This window comes from Sciurus carolinensis, chromosome 2, assembly GCF_902686445.1.
Source record: "Sciurus carolinensis chromosome 2, mSciCar1.2, whole genome shotgun sequence".
In the NCBI taxonomy this organism is placed as follows: Eukaryota; Metazoa; Chordata; class Mammalia; order Rodentia; family Sciuridae; genus Sciurus; species Sciurus carolinensis.
This window is the reverse complement of record NC_062214.1, coordinates 177,379,027-177,403,128: the sequence shown is the minus strand read 5'-3', so window position 1 is coordinate 177,403,128 and position 24,102 is coordinate 177,379,027. Positions and strand designations below refer to the sequence as shown.

Below are 24,102 nucleotides of genomic sequence, written 5' to 3'. Positions count from 1 at the left end.
GAAATGCAGCACAGACTAACATATCCTGCAAATGCCTTGCTTCTGCCCCACCACCCATTTCTATCACATCCGTGAGGGACCACTGAACGGCCTCAGTAGAGGCCTCACACCCAGTGCTCACTGTAACTAAAGTAGGAAACACATTTCAAATCATCTGAAGTCCTTCCTAACATCTCACATTTTATCTATGTGCCCAGGTTCTGGGACCAGTAGCATTAACACCACCTGGGGACTTGCTAGAAATGCAACTTCTTAGGTCTATTACCAGACCCTATGAATCAGGAACTCTGGGCTGCAGTCCGGTAATTGCATTTGTACAAGCCCTCAAGGTAATTCAGATGCCTGTGAAAATTTGGGACCTGCTTCCTTTCATTAACGTTAGGGCTCTGGTTTCCATGGGGCAGGGGCAGGGGGTGCTATTCTGCCCCAGGGACATTGGTAGTACCTGGAAGTATTTTTGGTTCTCACTAATGTAGTCAGATACTACTTGCATCTAGTGGATTCAGGCCTGGAGTTCTTGTTCAATAACCAACAATACAGGACAACAAATTATCTGACTCATAATAGTGGCACTATCTTGCAGTAAGGAGTATAAAACTTTGTTCACCAACAAATATTCATAAAGCATGTATTGCAAGACAGAAATTGTTCTATCTAGATTTACACATATGGTCTAATGCATTGTCCAAAATAACACTTCTTTGTAATATGTGTGTGCGTCCACAAAATGCATGCACACACACAATACCATACATGTACACCAATGTGCATATGTGTGAATATTGACATATCTGGTATACAATTCTGGTCCAGCCCTAGAGCACAAGGTGAGCAATAGGCAGATGCTGAGACTCTCTCTGGCTCTTCCCTTTATGGACTGGTCAAATGTCTATTTTGTAGGTATAAGCTTTGAAATGCAAGTGTGCACAGTCAGAAAGTGGATGGTCTAATACTTTACATGCCTTATGCTTTTTTTTTTTTTTCTCTCTTTATGGTCTTGGTAACCCTCTTACATACTAATTGATGGCTACAAGTATCTAGGAAAGTCTCCTAGGACATCTCCCCTGGCACCATTACTTCAGCTGATGGTCCCAGTTCCAACTCTAGACCCTATACTTGAAACTAGGAAATTTTAGTCATTTTTCACAAAGATGCATAATCAATTCTGTGTGGTCTGCACAGAAGGAATCTCCTCATAGAAGCCAATATTCTAGGCCAAGGATGAGCAGTAGCTGCCCTGCAAAAGAGACCAGCAAACAGCCAATAACCCTTAAGACCTATTCTGTGGTTACAAAGAAACCTTTAGTGATTCTCCACAGAGCTTTACTATTTACCTAACTTCCAAGCGACAGGCTCTGCTAACATTATGGCCTCAGGGTGAATGGACCCTTGTGGATAATAAACATCCACCAGGAACTCTTGGTTTGATAAGTACAGTATTCTCAGCACTTCCACAAATGAATTCCCTCTCTAAGCTCTATACCACTTTCTACTGAAACAAAAATTTACTATACACATTTCAGAATTGAGAGAGTCAGTATAAGGGTTCATCTGAAAATAGTGTAGATTATAGCAGATTTTATGAGATGTTTGGGGAAGGGATACAAAAATTTCGAGAGGCAAATTAGCCTGGAGCAGAGAACAAATTGTTGGAAAAATCTAATGGCTTCCTGTTTTTGGAAATATAGTGTCATTTAATACTGTCACATGTATCCATTGACATATTATTGCCTTTCCTTGTTTTCATACTATAAGAGTTTAGTAGTTGCAACAGAGATCATGTTGCTTACCCGTCTGAAATATTTACTCTGTGACCCTCTGAAAAAGCTTTCTGATTCCTGTTGTGGAACCTTGAACAATTTAAGGCTAGCCACGATTAAATTTTTGACCAATAGTTCATGTTCAAGTGTTCAGAATAACCCAAATAGGAATGCAAGGGGGTGGGGTAGAAAGGCTGTATACTATCTGCTCATTCTAGTACAGTGGCCTTGGACTGGTGCAGATGGCCCCTTTTCTCACTTGTAATTCTCAAGAATAAATGAAGACTACGCTGGTGATGCAGCATCCAGAGGTCAAGAGGGATTGACTGGGACAACCAGAGATGTTTCAGTCCCTCCCAGAACGGATGCCCTGCAACCACTTTTGTCCCTTGTGTCAGGTTGTCCTTAGCACAGAAAACCCAGGGTGCAGTGCTTTCTAGGGTCCCTCAGTGGCAGTGCAAGGAGGATGCACACAGATGGGATTCCATCCAACCTGGACCATGTTCCTAAGCCTTAAGAGACAGGCTCACAATGAAGCGTAGGCTTGCATGATCACTTGTTGCTTTTCTATAGGTAAGTCGCTTCATGGGACTTGGTGTGGGGGATATTGTCTCACTGGAATCAGGCAAGTTGGTAAACAGCACACAGTGAACATGCCTCACAACTTTTGTCTGGCAAATAGATCTCACTTCTAGTAAGAAAAATTGAGATAAATAAAAACTCATCCAAATGAGAATGAGCCAGTCCATCTTGGACCCCATGAGGGTGGTCTAGATACTAAAAATCAACTCAACATAACACTGTTTGAAGGTGGTCAGCTGTTGATGCAGAGAAACAAATTACAGGCATCTGGCAAAAAATGATGGTAGCTAGTAATAGGCTGATAATGGAGGAGATGGAGTGAAGTTATCAGTTATTAAAATTATAATGATATGACATTTCTTTCTGAAAATTTATCTTGTTCTATGAGAGTAAATCATGTACATCTTAGAGCTTGAGAGTCTAAAAGTCAGCACTCATCACTGATGTTAGGGTTTCAGTTTATTATATTAGATGAAGTGAGAGACGAGAATAGCATTTCAACCCAATGAATGTGTCAGTTTCTGGGGCTCCAATGCATCTACAAGACAGTTGAGTCCCTTCCGTGATTAATGATGATTAACTGGGTCTCTTGTTTTACCCGCAAGGTGAATCCACTGTGTCATCATCTGGGGTTGAACACACTGAAATAGGGACTCAGTTTTTCTTTCCTAGTTATCATAAACAAAATAGCCAGGAGACTGTAATATATCAGCAGTGCCTGTCTACATGCAGAGACTCTGGTGTACGTGTGTGTGTGTGCATGTGTGTCCTAGAGATAGTGCCACAGTAAGGTATTTCTTCCAGGTGATATTTCATGGTCCTCCTCTTTGTCAACTATCACCACGATAACATTCTCTCTTGAATCAGATCAGCATCTCTAATTCAAAAGGTTGATTCTGACTTACTGCCAACCACCACAATAAAAGCAACAGAGAGAAAAAAGTGAAATTTAAATGGCTACAGTACATTGAGAGGAGGCAGGCCTGCTAACCTCCATGACAGCATCAAAGTCTCTGCAGGGGACAGTGATTTGGACACTGGAGCAGAAGTACAAAAAGGGAAGTGCTTTCCCTCAGCCATGATGGCATTAGCAAAGGTGACCCAAACCAAACACTTGAAAACATGTCATGGGGAGCTGACTCATACCTTTTGAAAAAAGTCCACCATGCCAGCACTGAGAATTATTTCACAGCTATGTGTTCTTTTGATAGAATAATCAGAAAACACATTTTCTAATTTTAATTTACTTGAATTCAGTCTGCCTACAAATTCTGTTTTAGCCAAATGGAGAAAATGTTCCTGGGATACCTATGATGTGGTATGCACTGTGAGTCCTCAGGGAGCTAACTGCAGCATTTAATATATAATTATCCATGGAATCTATAATGAATTCATACACAAGACAAAGAAGCACACCTATTACAGCATCTAGAGGACAAATTCTGTCTTCTCTCTCTTCTTTATGGGTTCACTACAATTTTATTCATTACTACAAAGATACTTAATGATTCCATTCAAGTTTTAAGAACACAGTGCTAGTCAGAGGGATTTTCATGTGTATGTGTGCCTATGTAAGCGAGTGTGTGTATGTGTGTGTGTGTGTGTTCATAGAAGATCTTAAAACCTCATCTATTCAAAGACTGACTCCTCTGACGCTCTCCTTTTCACTTAGTAAAGTAATGAAGGCTCAGGAGAACCTAGATCCTTCTCTGTCCATCAAAAATCATCCATAGTCCAGTTCCAGCCTAGCCCTAGACAGTTGCAGGTCAGTTATTGGAAGCCTGTGCTTTTGTTTCTGTGCAACTGAAGGGCTCTCAGGAATGTGAATCACAGAGCCCACTCAGAACCAATCATGGAATCCAGCGTGAACCAAACATCAGGATGATCTAGAGGCAGCATAAGCTCTGCAGGATGAAGCTGATCATTAGAGAATTGATGCAGGAACAAACCAAAGACAGGACAGATTTCCTGGGCCTGACCTGGTACAAAGCTGAATAAGGTACCCTTTTTTATCTTGAAAGAAGATTTTTCTCTGCTATCCTGCCTTAGCCCATGTGTATAGGTTTGTATAGATGAAACTGTTCTGTATGCATGCCATCCGAGAGTCATCTTAGATTGACCAGATCTGTCCTCCAGTTATCCCATCATCTCTCCAGTGTCCATTGAACAATGAGATCACTAGTTTGTATTGATTTCATTTCAATGAGGGTTTTTGATGAAATCATTCCTTCCCCCAGCAGTGCCATGAGAAGTATGAAGGAAGAAAATTTATTTTAACTTTCTAGATCTTCTTCCATATGGTATTACTAAATATTCAGCTGTCACAAAACACAATGGCAAGGGCACATTTGTATTTCTTTGCAAGCCACACTCCAATGTATAGTACAATATCCCCATCCATGATTTGATTTTGCTATGACTTTGTTTTAGGAGAGTGTTTTTTAAAATATGGACAACAATTATTAAGCTATTTCACATAGTCTATGAAGCAATTTTCAAGATAATTGCCAGCAAGCCTCTGCTACCTGAGGAGAACTTGCTCTGTGCACCTGGAAGCAAGAAGCTCAGAGTTCATTACAAGGTCCTCAACCTACCTTTTTTCTTTGTTTGGACTAAATTAAAGCTAAAGTCCTAAAAGTATGTACTGATCCATTCCATTACCAGTTCATTGAATCATTTGATTCTCATTAAACATGACTTTAACCTTTGAAATACACAAGATACCAAGCTCTCAAAACAGTCATTTTCATTGTCCTGCCTACTCTTTTCTCTTTGCTGATTGCTGGCCAATGTAGAGCTCAATCAGTGCCCTTAAGGAGGCTATCCCTCCATCATAGTCTTTTAGGGACACTGTATGTGGGTTATGCTAAAACACCATTTAATTTGCACTGGACTTGCAAACTGAGAGTCTTTTAATAGTTGTGTTTTATTCAGCCCCAGATATTTTTATTTCTCTAAGTCAATGTTGCATAAGTGAGAGTCAAGTCACAGATTTCGTACTCTGTATATGGCACTTTGGTAGGCACATCACATCAGGCATTGCTTAGTCCTCTGGGGTAACCTATACTTTGGTGACATCAGTTCTAATTATTCACTTAGTGCAGGTTCTGGGGCATGTCACGAATAGTCCAGGCACAGTTTTCTCATTTCTAAGGATACATCATTGAGCTCGTTGGGAGATTCACTAAAAAAAAAATACCATTAAAAAATAGATGGGCACAAAAGAGAACTGTGAAAACAAGCACTCAGTTTCCTAAAATAAGATATAAAACATAAAGGATATTCCTGTGTGAAATTAGTAAATTAATGTCCACACTCAGACCTTGATAAATTGTCCAAGTGACTAGAAGCAAAGGCTTCATTATGTACCTTTCAGGTCAGAAAATTCTACTGTTTTTGGCAAGTCAGGCAAAAGGTTTAAAAAAAAAAAAAGAAAAGTATGGTTAAATGAGTGCTATGAACTGAAATGTTTTGTTCCCCCATGCTCAATTCATATTTCAAAGCCATAATTCCAAATATGATGGTATTTGGAGTTGGGGGTTTTGAAGTTGGGGGGTAATTAGGTCATGAGGGTGGAGCCCACAGGAATGAGATTAGTGTCTTATAAGAAGGGACCCTAGAGAGATGATCTCTTTCCACAATGAAAAGATACAGCAAGAAGGTCACCATCTGCCAATTAGAAATAAATATTTGTTGTTTTAGCCACCCCATCTATGGTATTCTGTTCTAGCAGACCAAGCTGACCAGACAACAGGATGTATTTAGGTAGCTGCAGCTGAGGAGGTAAAGAGGAATGGGAGAAGTTTAGAAGGTTAAAACTATTGGAATGAAAAATTAAATTTAACTGGTGGAAGCGGAAAATAGGAACTATTTGGCATAGAAAATTCTTACAATATCAACCAGCTGGTTTGCTTTCTAAAACCTTACTAATTTTGCCAAGACAGAAATATTTGAATGTTAAGGTAGACTTTCTTTGGCTCAATATACACAAAAGCAAAGAAATAATTTTTAAAGGTTTGTGAACCTACTGAATCTTAGAGAATATTTTCCCTCTTGCTCCAAAGCCTTCCCCACATCCCTTGCAAATGTTTCCTTGTTGATGGAACAGTTGCATTTGTGTAATTTAGAAACTATAGACTAAAAATAAACATAAACACAATTCTTTATTTTCCAAGCATGCCTGTGGCGTCCCTTGCTTGATGCTGTAGGCATCTCTCTTTCAGCGGAAGTGGCTAGGAACTTCAACTACTCGGGAAGGCAATGGTTTGGGATGCACTTACTACTGCAGAGGCTCAGAGACCATCAAGAAAGACACCACCCAAATGATGCTTGAGGATCCACGTTTCAGCAGTTAGCAGTCATTTCACTGAAGCTAATTAGTCATATCAATGACAGGTAATACCTGTGAGTTCACAGAGGCAGGTGTGATGATCAGAAGAAAATGAAAACTCAAAAGACAGGAAAGGAAGTAATAAGGACACAGATAAGGAGTTAAATTGAGTGGGACTAAGCCTATCCCCCACCTAGCCTCATCTGGAAGAATACAGAAATACACCTCTCTGAATCTTCAGACACAGACGCACTGCTCGCCACTCTACTTTGTATTGACTGAGAAACTTGCATAACCTAGTGGTACGCATCTTAGAAGCCTAGCTAGGAACATAGACACCTCCCCTGGGAGACTGCATGCTGCATTTCTGGCTCCATTGCCTGTTGGAGTTATGCCACATCCACCCACCAAACCACCAGGTTCTCCTAGAGAATGCTCAGAAACAAGTGCTCAGGGCATCTACACCTGAGTGTCCGTGGTCCAGAGGTCTCAGCTGTGAAGAGCAGGTGAAGGACAAGGAGCTGTGAGTCTTTCACAAAGAGGCACAATAAAGAAATGGTACCCAATCTGGAGGGCATGATTTTTACAAAAGTAGTATAAATCATATTTGATTTTTGTTTGTTAATTATTCTTCCCAGCTGCATTATGTAACATAGAGCTTACATATTCACAGTCTATAGATATCATCAGATTTTCATGTGTACTTTATTTTCTTTCATAAGGGGGAGGAATACATATCATTTTTAAGTTAAATTGTTTTTAATATTTAAAAAGCAGAAGGCCTCTTATGAATAGTTAGACGTTTCAGGTTCTTTCAAAAAATAGTGAAATTTAGCAACATGAGACTAACAATTCTGTAGAACAAATCATCCAGAGCTGACCAGGACAGGAAAATACTAGTTCTCTTCACCAGGTCCCTTCCCATAACCTATTGCTAATTAGATGCACAGGCTGAGTGTCAGTTGCCATTAATCATCAAATTTTCTCTACTCTTTTTTTTTTTTTTTAATGGTAGGGCAAAAAGGGAAGGGAAAAATGTTTGTCACAATGTAAGAACCACAATTAAAAAAATGGGACTTGAGAAAAATGAGGAAAAGCACATTTTTTCTTATGCTCAATTTCATTTTAATAACCTATATCATCTGTTTGCATATTTTCCTGGATTTTTAACTCCTAATGTACTATAATAATTCCAGGCTTTTGAGTAAGACAAGTTGGCTTTGAAATTTAACTCCTTCACTTCTTGTGTAGCTTTGAAACTATTACATGGACTCCCTGAGCCAGAAGTTTTTTATGTACAGTATGGGGAAAATAGTATCTACTATGAAAGTTTGTTATGAGGATGACAATTTATGTAGGCACCAAGCACATAAAAGAAAATGTTCAGGAAATTTTAGTTCCATCCCTGTTGAAGAGTTGGATTATAAAATCACACACACACATCTAAAGTGTCTGCCACAATGCAATGATCCAATTGCTTCTTCAGAGAGATGGCCCAGCTCAAGGTTTTAAAGCACCTTTCATGGACTGAGGCTCAACAACAAAATCTGTCGCTATTAGGAAGACTCATAAAAAGAACTACATTTAAATAAACTTTCTTGGAAATGTGGAAGTGTGGTAGCTGCCTTCACTTTGACTCAGAGACATTGTAACAGAAAATGCACACTTAGCCAATAAACAATAGGATTAATAGATGCCAGTAAAGATAATGATAAGAAAACACAATAAATGAAAGCTGTGTGACAGCAGACTGCTCAGTACAGAAAGGTATATATAAATTACATGCAAACACACTTTTAGTCCTGAGAGTTCATATATCTATATGGCTATAACCATCAAGGAAAATTTAATGAAGGCCACTGCTCTAGAACAACCATTTAATTTTGGGTTGAAACTGATATTGAAAAAAATTATTTTAGTTATATAAGTGACTGTCAAGTAAATAAAAAATGTTCATTGCAATATAAGAGCTAGAAAAACAAAATTGCTACTCTACCACACTGAGGTTTAAGTGGGTCAATAAATCACAGCCCTCTCCATTCTGAATTTCAAGCCAATTTAGAAATAGACACAGACTAAAGAGCTAGCAAACTTTACTGCTTACAGAGCTGGATGGAGAATGAGTCTGGGACAAGCCATGGACTTGGCCACGGATGAGTCTTCTACTCCTTCCTTTTGTCTGTTACCCTCCTGCAAAGTTACAATAAGCCTGGGAACCTTGGCTCAGGCAGCAGTACCCTATGAACAGGAATCAAGAAGGATGGGCTCCCCCAGGCATGTGATCTCCATGACCTCTCTCCCCACCAACTAGATAAGGAATTGGAGAAGTGTTATAGGCAGTGTCCTCACCTCGATAGTATGTCTTCAGGAAACATCAGTTGTCTTGTAGGTGGGGAAACCCCAAAACCCTCTTCAGATAATCCTACTAACACAGATGGACTCAGAAGAGAACCTGGAAAGCCAACTCTCCCGGCATTTAACAAGGATTTGTTCCTTGAAGCTGGGTATACTTTAGGGAATCCTGAAATGCTCACTTTAAATCACACAAGGCCCAGTAGATGGCTCTGACTAAACAGTTAAGTAACTACTACTGTTGATGCTAATTGCTGAAAAAGTCTTAGCAACATGGATCTGATGTCTTAACATTTTGAACACTGGGATACAAGAGAAAATAGTAGAGAGAGGAATATTAAATATGACTTATGGGTGAAGGACAGTCCAGCCCTGATTGGGAAGACTTCAGCGGGCCTATGGAACTTTGTTTACATCATGAACTTCCACTTCCCTCCTGAGGGGCCTAGAAATCTGCTTTGCGGTCCTGTATGTCAGTGCACCAGCCAAGACTCCTTAGCACAGCCCAACAATGCTGTCAACCCCAAATCCCAAGGGATGCATATAATCACCATATTTACCGTGATGGCTGAGGCAATAATGATACCACTGCCTCTAATGAAACTAAACTGTATGTGTCATTTTGGAGATGTGATTTGTTCAGGCAGAGTTGCCTGTCAGCTGTCTCTGGCCAAGCAGTACAACCTGCAATTTAGTTAACAAACTGAGACATCATAGAAATCAGTGCTCTTAACAGCCTTCTTTGATTCACTTGGGATTTACTGCCTGTCTTACGTATCTTGAGTCTCCACTAAAGTGGCACTAGGGGGAGGAGGCCCCAACAGAGTTGAAAAGACGCGGAAAATAAAAGTCAAGAGTTCGCTAAGTTCTAAAGTGAAATCGGCGCTAGACATAGAAAATCCATAGAAGTTATTTCTTTTATTTTTATTTCTTTTTTTACTTTTAGAGACTGCATTTTGATTCATTGTACACAAATGGAGTACAACTCTTCATTTCTATAGTTGTGCACGATGTAGATTCATACCATTAGTGTAATCATACATGTACATAGGGTAATGATGTCTGTCTCATTCCATCATCTTTCATAGCCCCACCCCTACCCCCCTCATTTCCCTCTACATAATGAATGGAATTGGAGAATGTCATACTAAGTAAAACAAGTCAATCCCCAAAAACCAAAGGCCGAATGTTTTCCCTGATAAGTAGATGATGATACATAACGGAAGTTATTTCTTGGTGCCAGTAATTCTATTGTTGCCAATTGGGCAACTTTCAAACTCTTCAGCCTGGTATGCCAGGTCACCACTATCAGGTGCCAACTTTTATTCTTGGTATTCTCAGCAAAGAGTCCAAACCTTCTACCCCATCCAGAATTGTTGATCAGTCTAGTCATTCATTCAGCTGGTATACACTGAGCACTTACTCTGTGTAAGACATTGTGCTAGGTACTGGTATCAAAATAAACAGAACTATTTTTACTTTTCAAATTCTCCTTTGATGCTCACTCCCAGGAATGGGATGGGGGATAGCAGCTATGATTAAATGTCATAAATGGGCTCAATTTCAAGGGCCTATTTTAAGGAAGAACAGAATACAGGAAACACCCCTTACTATGAAAGCCTCCAGGGAGCGATGTATTCAAGGGCAACAAAATATGGAAAAACAGCTGACCTGGGTTACAGAAATATGGGAAGTTTTGTAATGAAAGCAAGATTAAAAGTTTAACTCCAAAAATGAGCAGAATGTGGATGGATAAAGAGGAAATGATCAAATATGCCTGCTAAAATGTCAACAAAACTATAGACATACATGAAACCTGAACTTGGACTTGAAATCCAGGAAATCTGGATTTAATCCTGAACTATTTCATACATGATTCAAGTAGCAATGAAAAAGTCATTTGGCCTCTCTGAGCATTAATTTTCTAATTTTTAAAAATGGTAATAAAACTACCTAGTATATGTACTTCATAGAATAATTATGAGGGCCAACTGAGATAATATATGTAAAAGTGCCTGGTAAATTGCAATGTACAATACACATATCAGAAGATCATTAGGTGCTCTATAATAACTGTTGACTTGATTTTGAATGTGCATGGCTGTTTCTTCCTCTAGCTTTGACTTTGATAATTTTTAAAAGGCTGTTTTCACCCTCTTTAAAACTTTCAATAGAAGCAGGAAATACTTCATTTCATACTTATCCATTTCTTTTATCAGAGAAAATCAAAGTGCTCCTTGGAAATCATCTCATTAATCTCTTAGAGGGAGGTAAGTAAGGGGACACATGTTTTGCACAGTTTTATATGAGTCTTAGTTTCACAAATAGGAAAGACTAAGATAAACTTTCCTAAGTCACATAGTGAATCAAAGGCAGAGTCAAAAATAGACCTAGGCATCTATTTATCCAGTTCTCTGCTCTCCCCATTATATGCATCCAAAAACCTTCTTTTAGGCCTCCAAGTACAGATCCAGCTTTCCAACTCTGCAATAAGTAATTCTTTTTCAACTTTTTTTTTATCTTCTATTTCTTTATTTAAGCAAACAAAATGCTTGCCAAATAGAATTTTTTGAGGAAAAACAGAAAAATTGCATATGTAATATTTATGAAAGAAATCTCATCCTGTATCCACATCACACCAGATAGAAAATAATGGTTAGGGTTTTTGTTTTGTTTTGTTTTGTTGGTTTTGCAGGAAGAGAATTTGGTTTATATTACTCTCAAAGGTGATTGTCCCCAAACATAGGGAGTTGGGTGAGATTTGGATAAACACTCAGCAATCCTTATCACTGAGCCCCAGAATTAATTATTCTGTAAACACTAGTTGAACACCCTAGGTGCAAAGAATGGTGCTAGATTGTAAAGATATAAGGCTAGGACAGAGTGTAGGATCTCAACAAGTTTGCAGTGGTGTAGATGAGATGATACATGGTCAAAGAGCTGGGAGGAAAAAAATAGAAGGCAGTAAGGCAACAATAGAGAGAAACAAAATTCAACAGGATTTCAGTGAGGATGGTTATAGGGAAGCTGGACAGATTCATGAGATAAGTGAGTCACAGGCTTGTTCATGAAGGACATTTCAGATTTCAACAAATGGAGGGAGTAAAAATACGGTTGAGGAAATAGCATTCTGAACAGTGGCCTACTGTGCCTATAGCAATGACTAAAAGGAACATGAAATGTGATGGTGGATGAGTTTGAACAGAATATAGTACATGCACCGGAAAAAATTAAGTTTGGCTGGATGAAAAGGTAGGCTGAAGCCAAAGTAAGCTGGGCTTAGAATGCTATATTAATAAACATAGATTTTTTTCAGTTGGTCTATGAAAACCACTGAGTTAAATGACAAAATGTAATTTTTTTTTTTTTTTACATATATTCAAGCATGTTCTTAGCAGATGGGGAAAAGGCAAAGGAGGGGAAGTACAACAGAGAAAAGAGAGATGGAGTAACAGATGGCATAATATCCCAGAAGAGGCAAAGGGGCAGGAGGCCAAGGACCCAGAAAGACTCAAATGTGGAAAGGGCACAAGTAAAATTTTCCTCTGAGACAGAAAGAAGAATAGTAGCAGTTACACTGTGATGTGGTCAGAACATTGTGAAAAATAAACTTCAAGATCATTTCTCAGAGACATTGTAGGACAGAACTGTTAATGGAGTTGAGACTCAACTGGGACCTTCACGATTTCTACTAAATCTGAAATAAGGGGTGTACTAATTAATGTGGGCTTCATATTCAATATGAAGAACAATATGAACCCCCTTGAATAGCAGATCAATAAACTGTAGAAGATAGATCATATAATGGCAGGTGAAGTTAACTAACAGAAGAATTTTGTTCTGCTGGCAGCCTTTTCACCTCAAAATAAATGTTTCTGTTCACAAAACATCTAATTCCCAGCTGCTAATCTAAACATTTATTAGCTGCCTGGCCTTTATGGGCATTTGACTTTGTGACCTCTGGGCTTAAAAACTAAAAAGAGGCAGAATGAGCTAGTATAACTTTGTGGAAAATAACCACACCAAAGTCATCTTTTTGAGAATATTTTTACAAAAGAGGAAGATGGGGAGAATGATGTAGAAAAAGAGTAAAAATCACTGCCAAAGCAGACATGTCTTTAGCGATGTCTCAGTGGAGGAAAATAGGAGATACTCAAACATCAGGAGGATTTATGGATGGTGCAATTAACAGACAGATTTTTCATGGTTGGCCACAGGACTATGTCCTTAACCATTACCCACTTAATATTTCCATCAGTGACTTGAATGAAGAAAGAGAGGTATCATGTGCTAATACAGGTAGAAGGGGAAATTGAATACTAGAGTGCAAATGCCATAGTGAGACTTGGAAAACAAAACCCAATGAAAATTATTTAAGATACCTGTAGATTAATTTAGGTAAAAGAAAGAATTGTATAAGTGTATGACTGCAATGACTTGGTCAAAGCAGAATTCAGGAAGAAAAACTAGAGGTATTACATGACCAGGAGCTCATCAGAATCTAGTCAAGGGATAGGCCATCTACAAAAAATGGTTATGTGAACTCTTGATGGATAAATAAAAACATGCTACTCTTGGAAGACAGGAATGGTCTCTGTGCTCTGCAGAAGTCAGAGCATCCTATTCTCTTATATAGATCCTGCTTTAATAAAATCTTTAATAGGCTTTAATGTGTTCATAGTATATGATGAGAATGGTGAAATTTCTAGAATTACTTTCATGTATTCTGAGGAATGACTACAGAAACTAGAAAAGCAAAGTCTTTGAGGGAGAAATGTGATTGCTGTCATCATGAAGGACTGTCCCATGAAGCAAAGAGTGTTTATTAACCTTTGGTCCTCAGTGTGGACTTTCAAGGAGTGGGAAAAATGTGTGAGACAGATTTTGGTTTTTTTATTTTTATTTTTATTATTATTGTATACAAATGGGATACATGTTGTTTCTGTATTTGTACATGGAGTCAAGGCATACCATTTGTGTAATCATACGTTTTCATAGGGCAATGATGTTTGATTCATTATTTTTTTCCCTTCCCCCCACCCCTGCCACCCCTCCCACCCCTCTTTTCCCTCTGTACAGTCCTTCTTTCCTTCATTCTTACCACACTCCTTATCCCTAACCCTAAACCTAATGCTAACCCCTCCCACCCCCCATTATATGTCCTCATCCGCTTATCAGCGAGATCATTCGTCCTTTAGTTTTTTGAGATTGGCTTATCTCACTTAGCATGATATTCTCCAATTTCATCCATTTGCCTGCAAATGCCATAATTTTATCATTCTTCATTGTGGAGTAATATTCCATTGTATATATATATGCCACAGTTTCTTTATCCATTCATCAACTGAAGGGCATCTAGGTTGGTTCCACAATCTGGCTATGGTGAATTGAGCAGCAATGAACATTGATGTGGCTGTATCTCTGTAGTATGCTGATTTTAAGTCCTTTGGGTATAGGCCAAGGAGTGGGATAGCTGGATCAAATGGTGTTTCCATTCCAAGCTTTCTGAGGAATCTCTATACTGCTTTCCAGAGTGGCTGCACTAATTTTCAACCCCACCAGCAATGTATGAGTGTTCCTTTTTCACCACATCCTTGCCAACACCTATTGTTGCTTGTGTTCTTGATAATCACCATTCTAATTGGGGTGAGATGAAATCTTAGGGTAGTTTTGATTTGCATTTCCCTTATTACTAAGGATGTTGAACATTTTTTCATATATCTGTTGATTGCTTGTACATCTTCTTCTGTGAAGTGTAAGACAGATTTTGAATGAAAATAAGATCACTCTGCTTTGGAATGTTCCTATGACGTCGGACACTGTCTTGCAAAAGCAGGAGAGAACAATGGTGTGAACCCAAGCGGCATCTGTCAGGCCTGCTGTGGAAGGGATTCCTGCATGGGGAGGGAGGCTGACTTCTAACACTTTTCGTCATCATGCTTAACCCTGAATGTAGCTAGAGTTGCTCAATGGTAAATTGGGCTCTTGTCCCAATTCTTTTTCTCCTGGATATCATATAACTTTTCAATGTTTTCCCAGTGTGAAGACAAAACTTTCCCAGGTCATGATCATGGGTTACAAACGTGACCTATTTGGCCCATGGGATGGTAGTGAATGTGATACAAGTACAGACTTTAAACATGCTTCCATTATTTGCCTTGCATTTCTGTTCCAGGGATGCATAGGAAAGAAATAAGCCTGTGAAAGCCACTGAATCTTCAGCTTGAGCCCCAGAATAAACATGCTCACTTTAATCCCAGCCCCAAGCCAATCCTAGCTGACCTGTGGCCCAAAGCGAGCTATCTTGCTGTGCCCAGCTGAGTTAAGTCAAACTTTGGTCAATCTGCAGGCTTGTAAATATGAGAATAAATATTTGCTGTGGTAAGTCATTAAAATTTGGTGCCATTTAGTATGCAGCTTTATTAGAAATGTAATTGATTATATATTCACTTTTAAGGCACACTCAGTTTTAGAAAGCAAAAGACTCAAAAACTCTTTCTGATTGGTACTAAGATTCCAAAACTGTGGTCCAAGTGAAAAGAAATGACTAAACATATACCTCTTTTTCTCCATGTGTATGAAAGAAAAAAGTGCCAAGTTACTGTCTTGACAAGTCTTGGAACTTAAAAAATTGGGATATTATAATTCATTTATTACAGCCACTGATAATGTAGAAGGAAACTGATTGCTCAGTTTCCTTTAACCACTAATAGAACCACTTCTCTTATCTGAAAGTCAAGGGTAGTATCTTCTAGAAATGTCATGAGCGTGTAAGTGTCCTTTCCATTTGAGACCATTGGTCTTGCTCTGTTTGAGAATGGATGGACTATATCAAGTAGAATAAAAGCCTCAAAATGCTCCCCATCTTTGAACTGAAGCCAAAATGGAGTTCTGGGAATCCTTTTTTATTTTAAATTCAATATCCCAACAAGGTTAAAAACTAGTTTTGTTCATGAAAGCTCTAAAGTATGCAGGTGTTTAAGATACTGCGTTAATGATTTTACATATATTGTTGGTTTGGTAATCAACATAAAACAAAGGTCAAATATTTAATGCTTATGCAAAATCAAGATGATGAGAAGCAAATGGTTTGCACATCACAGGTGTTCAACAAGCATTCCTTGGTAGGGGTCAAGTTAGTGCGGACATTAGAAATGGGAAGACTATTCATTGCCAGTTTGGGAAAAATCATTTACTCTTAATTTCTGTATGTTTCTTTGCCTAAATCTAAGAAAAAGTCAAAATTAAATGTCTCAGAGGTACTAAAAATAGCTGTATAGAAACATTTTTATTCACTTAAAAACACATATAATCAATGCTCCCTACCAATTTTGCAGACTTCTTTTAAGACATCATTAAAAACAAAAAAATCTAACCCACAATGGGAAATGGAAACAGTGCCATTTATTTCAAAATTCAAGGGGAAAAAATCATTTCATTATTATTTTAAAATTTATTTTACACTTTTTTTGGGGGGTGGGGGCTGGGGTTTGAACCCAGGGACTTGAACATGCTAGGCAAGCACTCTACCATGGAGGCACATCCCCAGCCTCCAATTCACTACTTTATAAAATTAATTTGGACTTCTAGCTTATGCAAATTCTTCATGTATTGGATGAATTATTGCTATTTGCTTTTTACTCCAAAAAATTACACTGCAAGGAGAACAAAATGAATAGCCTCAACAATATCCCTATATGAATAACTGTGCCACTCTAAATGTCCAATTGCAGTACATACTGAAACCATTCCTGGGGAAGTCTCCAAAGGCCCTGATTGATTCCTTTTTCCTTGAGAGGGAGGGGGAGAAGGAGGGATTTATTATCTGAGATGGAAGCCAAAAGGTAGCAGCTTCTATTCAAGGTCAAACCCAAAAGAACACCTGATTCTCTGACTGCAAACGTGCTTTTCTTAGCCACCTTTAAAAAAAAAAAAATATTCATGAGCTCAGCTACTTCATGTTATCCAAACTCTTTTCAGCACAAAGCCACTTTGTCATTTCAGCCAAGAAGTTGGTCCTGAATTTGTTTCTCCTCCTATAGTGGAAATAAGTTCATATATTGCTCAAGACTAAAATTCCTCTGTGTTCTTTCCTTGTGTGCATTTCTCCCCTTTATTCCCTCACTCAATTCATTTAATCATGACAAAGTCTTAATGACAGCTATAAAAAATGGAGATATGTAAATTTAAACTCCATAGAAAAAAAACAAAGTCATATTATTAGTCAACTGCCCAGGTCACAAAGATGCTAATCTATCCAATCTCTCCTTAAATTTTGCCTTGATGAAATATCTGTAAATGCTTCAAAATCATTTCTTCTTCTCTTACCTCTCTGGTTGTGTGCATGCATATCTCTGGGTGTAGGTCAGGTAGAGAGGTAGGGGAAATTTGGAAAGAGGAGTATATGTATGTCTATATATATGAAGGAATCCTGTGACAGAACCATATTACAGAGAGATGAAAGAAGGGCCAGGGAAGGGTTAGTTACCACCTTGCTTGTTCTGCCCCTGGCAATTCAGTTCTGTCCAAATAACTCTCAATTAATGTACAAGCAGAGACAGTTCACATTTCCTCCTTAAGATCATCCTGACAGCTCACCAGCTGTTTCCATGCTATTTTTTGCCACGATGGCATGGGTAAGCCACAGCGCCTTCTCCATCACTCTGCCAATAGCAAAGCTGCCTGCTGTTCCGTCCTCAGAGTCTGTTACCCAACCTGAACTCTACCATCTTGTCCTTTTCCCACTCACCTTACACAACAGTGATTTTAAGAGTCATCAATACTCCCTGATGGTTCCTTGATAAAACTTAGATGAAGGTGGCAACTGAAATGACTGTGTGAAAAATAGATGCATGTGTATGCTAAAATATCAAGCAAGGCACACAATGGAAATAAATACTCATATATCACTAACACCTATTTCTTTCTTTAATCATTTCTAATATTTGCAACGAATGTCATAAAGCAGAAAGAACATGGGTATGAAAATTGGACAGACCTGGATTTTGAAATTCTGTTCTCTTTCTAGTTAGATATCCCTGAGTGTTGATTTACTCATCTGTGAATGAGTAAATGTGTTGTTGGTGTTTCATTTTGTTTCGTTTTTGGTATTATCCAAAAAATTCAAGAGACTTAATGAGAACACATAACACCTCTGAAAACAACCAGAACTTGAACCTTAATTTCATAAACTTGAGTTCTGATTTTTCCGCTCCTTAAAGACTGCATAATGGAGGTAGACAGGAAAGAGCATGGAGCAATACGGAGATTGGTCTGCTGATGAATCTAGTAAGCATGATTATCTGGCTTCCATACTTACAGCCTGTCAGAAGTCACTGACTAAAAAAAAGGGGAGCCAGGTAACAAATGCACTGATAATATAAGAGATGATATTTGACACAGGTATAAAAATGAAAAATTAGTATAGAGGTATGAGTATGTATAACAAATTTTCTCTATCCTTCATCAGTCCCTTAGAACATCACAATTACAGCAAAATAACTTTCATAATTCAAGTCTGAAGTCAGATTCCAAGCAGACCTGGAAGAGCAGCTACTTTTTGGTCTTTCTTTCTTGCTGTGCTGTTTACTGCCAGGCCCAGGATTCTTTATCCTAGAGTTACTGAGAACCTCTGCCATGACTAGGGGTTTCTTCAGTAAGACTTACTTGTTCCTACATCTCTTAGTGATCATTTGTTTGGCCTGTATTCACTCTTCCTCCACTTTCACTATTTCCACCATAAATATGCCAAGTTTTAGGGGAAGAAAACAGGTTTTTATGACACTGTGGGTCTTTCATCTCTGAACATGTTATGTTCAGGACTTGCAGATTATGATTTCAAGGATGAAAATAATATCCACCCTTCCTAACACTTAAGCCATCGAGGCAATGCTCTAAATACGTTCAAATATTACACCTTATCCTCACATCAACTCTATGATGTACATACTATTATTATTGCTATACTCTGGTTATAGCTAACATACCTATATTCTACTCTTAATCCCTGAACCATGGTTATTTGTACATCATTCAAACAAAAACAAAACACAAACAAAAAAAATGGAATGCTTTATCATTTAACAGGGTGTTAGTTGGTTATACAGTCTTACCCATGTTCTATATCCTGTTCATCCACCTTCCAATAAATGCTTTAATCATTTACCTCTTCTGAGCTTCAGTTTTCTCACCTAAAGGATTTATAGCTAAAAAACCATAGGAAGCTAGGTTAGTGCCACTTGGCTGTACAGGTTTCTCTTTTATCCCCTCTGTGGTGGGTGATGTTCAGAGGACAGGGCGGCTGTAATGCTCTCCAACATTCCATGCTTAGTCATAGCTGTGTAGAGGTAGTACTTTACTTAGGGAATATTCACTTCAATTCCTACATCAAGTGTTATTACCCATTATCATTCTGTTCTCTGGTTTACATAATCAAAAGATAATCTCAGGAATGAGATATGATGGTACATGCCTGTAATACCAGCTAATCTGGTGACTGAGGTAGGAGGATCACAAGTCCAAGGTTAGCCTCAGCAATTTAGCAAGACTCTTGTTTTAGAATTAAAAAAAAAATTATATATATATATATATATATATTTATTTATATATATATAATGTCTGGGTATGTTGCTTAGTGGGAAAGTGCTTCTGGGTTCAATTTCTAGTTCTGAAGAAAATAGTAAGTATCTCAGAGAAGGTACCTGGGTCTCTGCCTTTTTGCCCTGAATAGGTGCAAATAAGGATGTGGGTTTCACTTTATCAGAAGCAAATTCACACTCTCTGTGGGACACAAAGGTCATTCCAGTTTATGGGAAAATGATAATGGCAATCAGAGTATAATGTGACAGGAAAAGAGAACCAAAGGTCTGTGACTCAGATAAATTAAATAACTGAGTTTTTCCCTGGACCTCAGAATATTGATGACAGCATTTAGTGACCAAGGTCAGTTTCATACCAACATTCTGAAGAGGTACAGTTACAATTTGGTGTTACAGGTCAATTTGTGTCCCCCAAAAAGATATGTTAAAATTCTAATATCCAGACCCTGCGGAAGTGAACTTAGGAAATTTTGTTGATACAATAAACTTCAGGTGAGATCATTAGGATACAATTTTTATCTAAAACAAGAGGTGTTTCTACAAGAAGGAAACACTATGTGAAGGTAGAGACACAGGGACAATGTGGCATGATAGAAAAACAGCTCAAAGTGATGTAGTTGCAAGTCAAGGAAGGAACACCAGGGATTGATTGAGAACACCAGAAGCTATGAAGAGGCAAGGAAGGTGTATACTTGGAACCTTCCGAGGAAACACTGCCCTATCTTGATTTGGGACTTTGGCATCTAGAACTGGGAAACCAATGAATTTCTGTTGTTCTAAGTCTCCCAGTTGGCAATACTTTGTTATGACAGGCCTAGGAAACTCATATATTTGGTGAGCTTCATACCCACTCTTGATTTCTAGATGATTATTGTCTTCCACGTCTGTGAATTCAGGCAAGAGTTGTAACCTAATGATCCCACCACCAAAGTCTGATCAAAAAGCACAAAAGGACAATAGTGATTTTGTCTTTCTTCTCAATTGGATCAGTGGTTTCTTCTTCTTGGTCTAGTGTGAACTCTTAAGTATGACATTGAGATATGTAGAAACAGTCAAAGGAAGAGGAAAGGATGTGACTTATTAAGCGAATGGATCAGGGCTGATCCAGAGGGGACGTAGTGCTTTGTAGAATGACCATGGACACGCTCCTTAATCTTGGTTACTTTGAACCTCCCAGTCTTAATTCATAAGTGGGCAGAATCAAGTCAACTTTCCATTTCCATGAGTTTTAAATTCCTTGCTTTGCAGAAACTGGCCTACTTTCCAACATGATTCCCCAAAAGTAACATGGTACCAAAAAGACTGTCTTCCTCAAAAGAGATGATAAATTTTAAGGATGTATTTTCCTCTGGGCCTAAGTCAGCCCCAGTGTTCATACTATCTTTTCCTATTATTCAATGACAGACACAGAGGATGGAGAGCAGAATACAATATGCAACTGTGAGCCTGCCAACAGGGATGCTAAGGTTAAATCCTTTATGTTCCCTAGACTGGAGTAGAACATGTTTTACCTTGAATCTCTCCCTGCTCACAGTTGTTTCTGCAGAAAAAAGAGAATTTTTTTTTTCTTTTTGTATGAAGGACTCATGTCCTGTTGGAATAATGTACTTTTGTCAGGACAGCATTGGTGGCAGGGACCTAAGATCTTTTTTTTTTTTTCCTTCCCTGACTTGGTTTGATTTTATGTGTGAAGCATATTTGCTAGTACATCAAAAGTGAGACTAGACAGAGTACAAGGTGCTGAGATGGGCAATGGCAGGGTTTCCTGGGGCAAATTCCATTCTGCAGTGGCCCAATTTTTCTCAGATGAATTCTTAAAGCTGTGGCAGCCCAAACTCAACTAATAGATGTTAAAAATAGGGACAGTTGGTCTATCCCAAGAAGCGAGGGAAGACCTTCAGTTCTACCTTTCTATGGGAACTAGAGGGACACCAGAGGGCAGGAAACAGCAATAGTTCTGCCATGTTCCAGTTTGTGCTGCTCTTGTTTCCTCCTGTCTCAAAAGACAACCTGAGTATATGCCCCACTTAAAAAATTCCTTTGTGGCTTACCCACCATATCCTCTCGAATTATTGAATCTAAGGAATAAGGTGTTTCCCATACTTCCTGAAACATCAGTTGCTTTGAGAAGTATTTATTGAGCACCTTCTCTGTGGTTGATAGGAGGCAGCTGAGTATTATGTAGGCTGCGACAGTGCAGGAGGTACAGGTCTTGCTTCTTAGGGAGTGAGTTTACCTATGGAAGGTGAGTAGAAAGGATCCTGGAAACATGTACAAGAGTACCTGGAACCAGTTACTAAAAGCCATGGGGGTCTATCAGAAGGTGAGAGTATATGGTGTTGAAACTAATCAAGAAATAGCTCATAGGGAAATATGTATGTGATAGTGATCAAGAGAAATTGGTAAGATTTTATCTGACTGGGAGCAAGAAATACAGATTAAAAAAAAAAAAAAAAGCATGGTTTAAATCCTTTCTCTTAACCTGTCCTTATTAAATGAGCTCTCCTGCAAGTTGCACCTTGGCTTAGTAAGGGAGGCACTGCTGGCATTGGAAGACAGGTGTGTGTAGTGTTTAAGTAAATGGACTTTAGATTCAGATAGAACTCACTCTAAATCAAAATACGGTCAATTTCTAATGTTTGGTCTTGACAAAATCCTTTTAATATTATACTTCTCAGTACTTTTACTTGAAAAATGATGATGGTAATATTATCTACTCCCCAGGGTTGTTTTATATTAAGATCCTTTTTATACAATATCCTGATTAGTGCTGGCTTATAATAAGAGGATGGTATTAGTGCTAGAAAAACTATATGGTTTGGAAGGAAATCTGTAACTTTGGAAACAAAGGAATGTACAATTGATAGAGATTTTGCAAATTATCAGCTGGGCCAAGTCTTAGGAAAATGGTTAATTTCTTTAAATCTTAGCTCCATTGCTACTTTGCACTATTGTGAGGATAAAATAAGATAATATATGGAAAATATTGAACATACTGATGAGAACATGGAACGGACTTGAATTTTTATTATTTTTTGTTTTTTAATACATATCTGAAGAAGAAACAGATATAATTTTCTTTTTTGATTATAAAGTGGAGTTTTGTGGAAAAGGGGTGAGATTACAGTGATTATCATCAGTGAACAATCATGGACTTCAGAAGCAGCCTCTGCTCCCATCCTGGTTTCCCCTCTAACTCTGTGCTGGTAACTCTGGTCCTGTATTCATATGGAAACTCTTGCTCCCTCTGTCCTGAATTCCTTTTTCCAGATCTGTTTTCTTCACCTCTCTCAGGCTTCTGGTGAGATGTTACCTCCAACCACACTACCCAGAGTATCTGTTGCCCTTGTTCTGTTCCCTTCCATTCTAGCCCTTATTGCTATTGGCAACTGACTGATTAACCAATGTATTATCCATATGTAGGAAATGGTGTACATGAGGATGAGGACCTTTTCTTAGTTGTTTCTCTAGAGCCCTCCCTGAAACAGACTATGCATTAAGTAAATAAATGGATGAGTGAATGGATGATGTGGACACAACAGAAGACACCTTTTTACCCAGTGCAGTAGACAAAGATTGTTTTCCTTGGAAAAAGCTGTGCTGGTATAGAAAACTTCTACCACTGCAGTCTAGAACAGGGACACAGCTCCTTCAAAGGAACTATACAGAGCCTGTCTCAAAGAGAGTGACTCCCTTTAAATTCAAGCTTCTTCAGATCCAATACATTTATACAAGCATACACGAGAGACCCTATTAAAAAGAGATGTTAGTATTGAGAACTTTGAAAATAAGGTTCGAACATTGAGTAATGAATGTGATTGTCTCTGGTCTCAATTCCTCACTGATGGAAGACTATTTTCCTCTAAAATGGCCTAGGACTTAGAATCAAGGGCAGACACATAACATAGGAAGATAAGGGATTTGGAATCCCAATACAGTCAGAACTGTAAAAATTCCCTAAGCCCTGTGTCGTTAAATTTTTCTTCTATAAGGAAAAACTTATAGAACATACTACGTGTATTGGAATATATAAATATATGTCCATCAGACCTCAACTAACTCAAGTCCCAGGTAGAAGACACTTTTTCATTTTTAAGTTGGAGCAGGACCAACTTGACAAGAAGAATCAAGATTCTAAAGTCAGGTGTGGAAAGACAGGAAGTAGCACCCCTTGGGGAAGTGTTTCCTGAAAGAGTCTTCTATGCTGGGTGAACTACAGGTTAGCAAGCCACTGCTGGACCTCTTTCTGCTGCTGGGCCTCACAAGAAAAGAACATACTAAAAGTGATCCTTTGGCTGAGGGCTGAAGATGGCAAGAATGTTCGTCTTCACAATTATGCAGCAACTGGCCTTCTAATAGAGACTAGCAGCTTACGCTTCAGCAATGGTGGTACCATTTGTCAAATTACCATTCCAGTGAGCAAAAGAATGCCCCCCCCCCATAAATAGAAAAAAAAAAGTTAATCTTTTCCAAAGAGTCC

At 38.5% G+C, this 24,102-nt stretch overlaps 1 protein-coding gene across 13 annotated transcripts in view; it reads right to left on the bottom strand.

Moving 5' to 3' along the window:
* The window catches only part of Nrxn3 (neurexin 3), a 1,546,128-nt gene that overhangs the window by 187,995 nt on the left and 1,334,031 nt on the right, over positions 1 to 24,102 (bottom strand). The window lies entirely within an intron of this gene.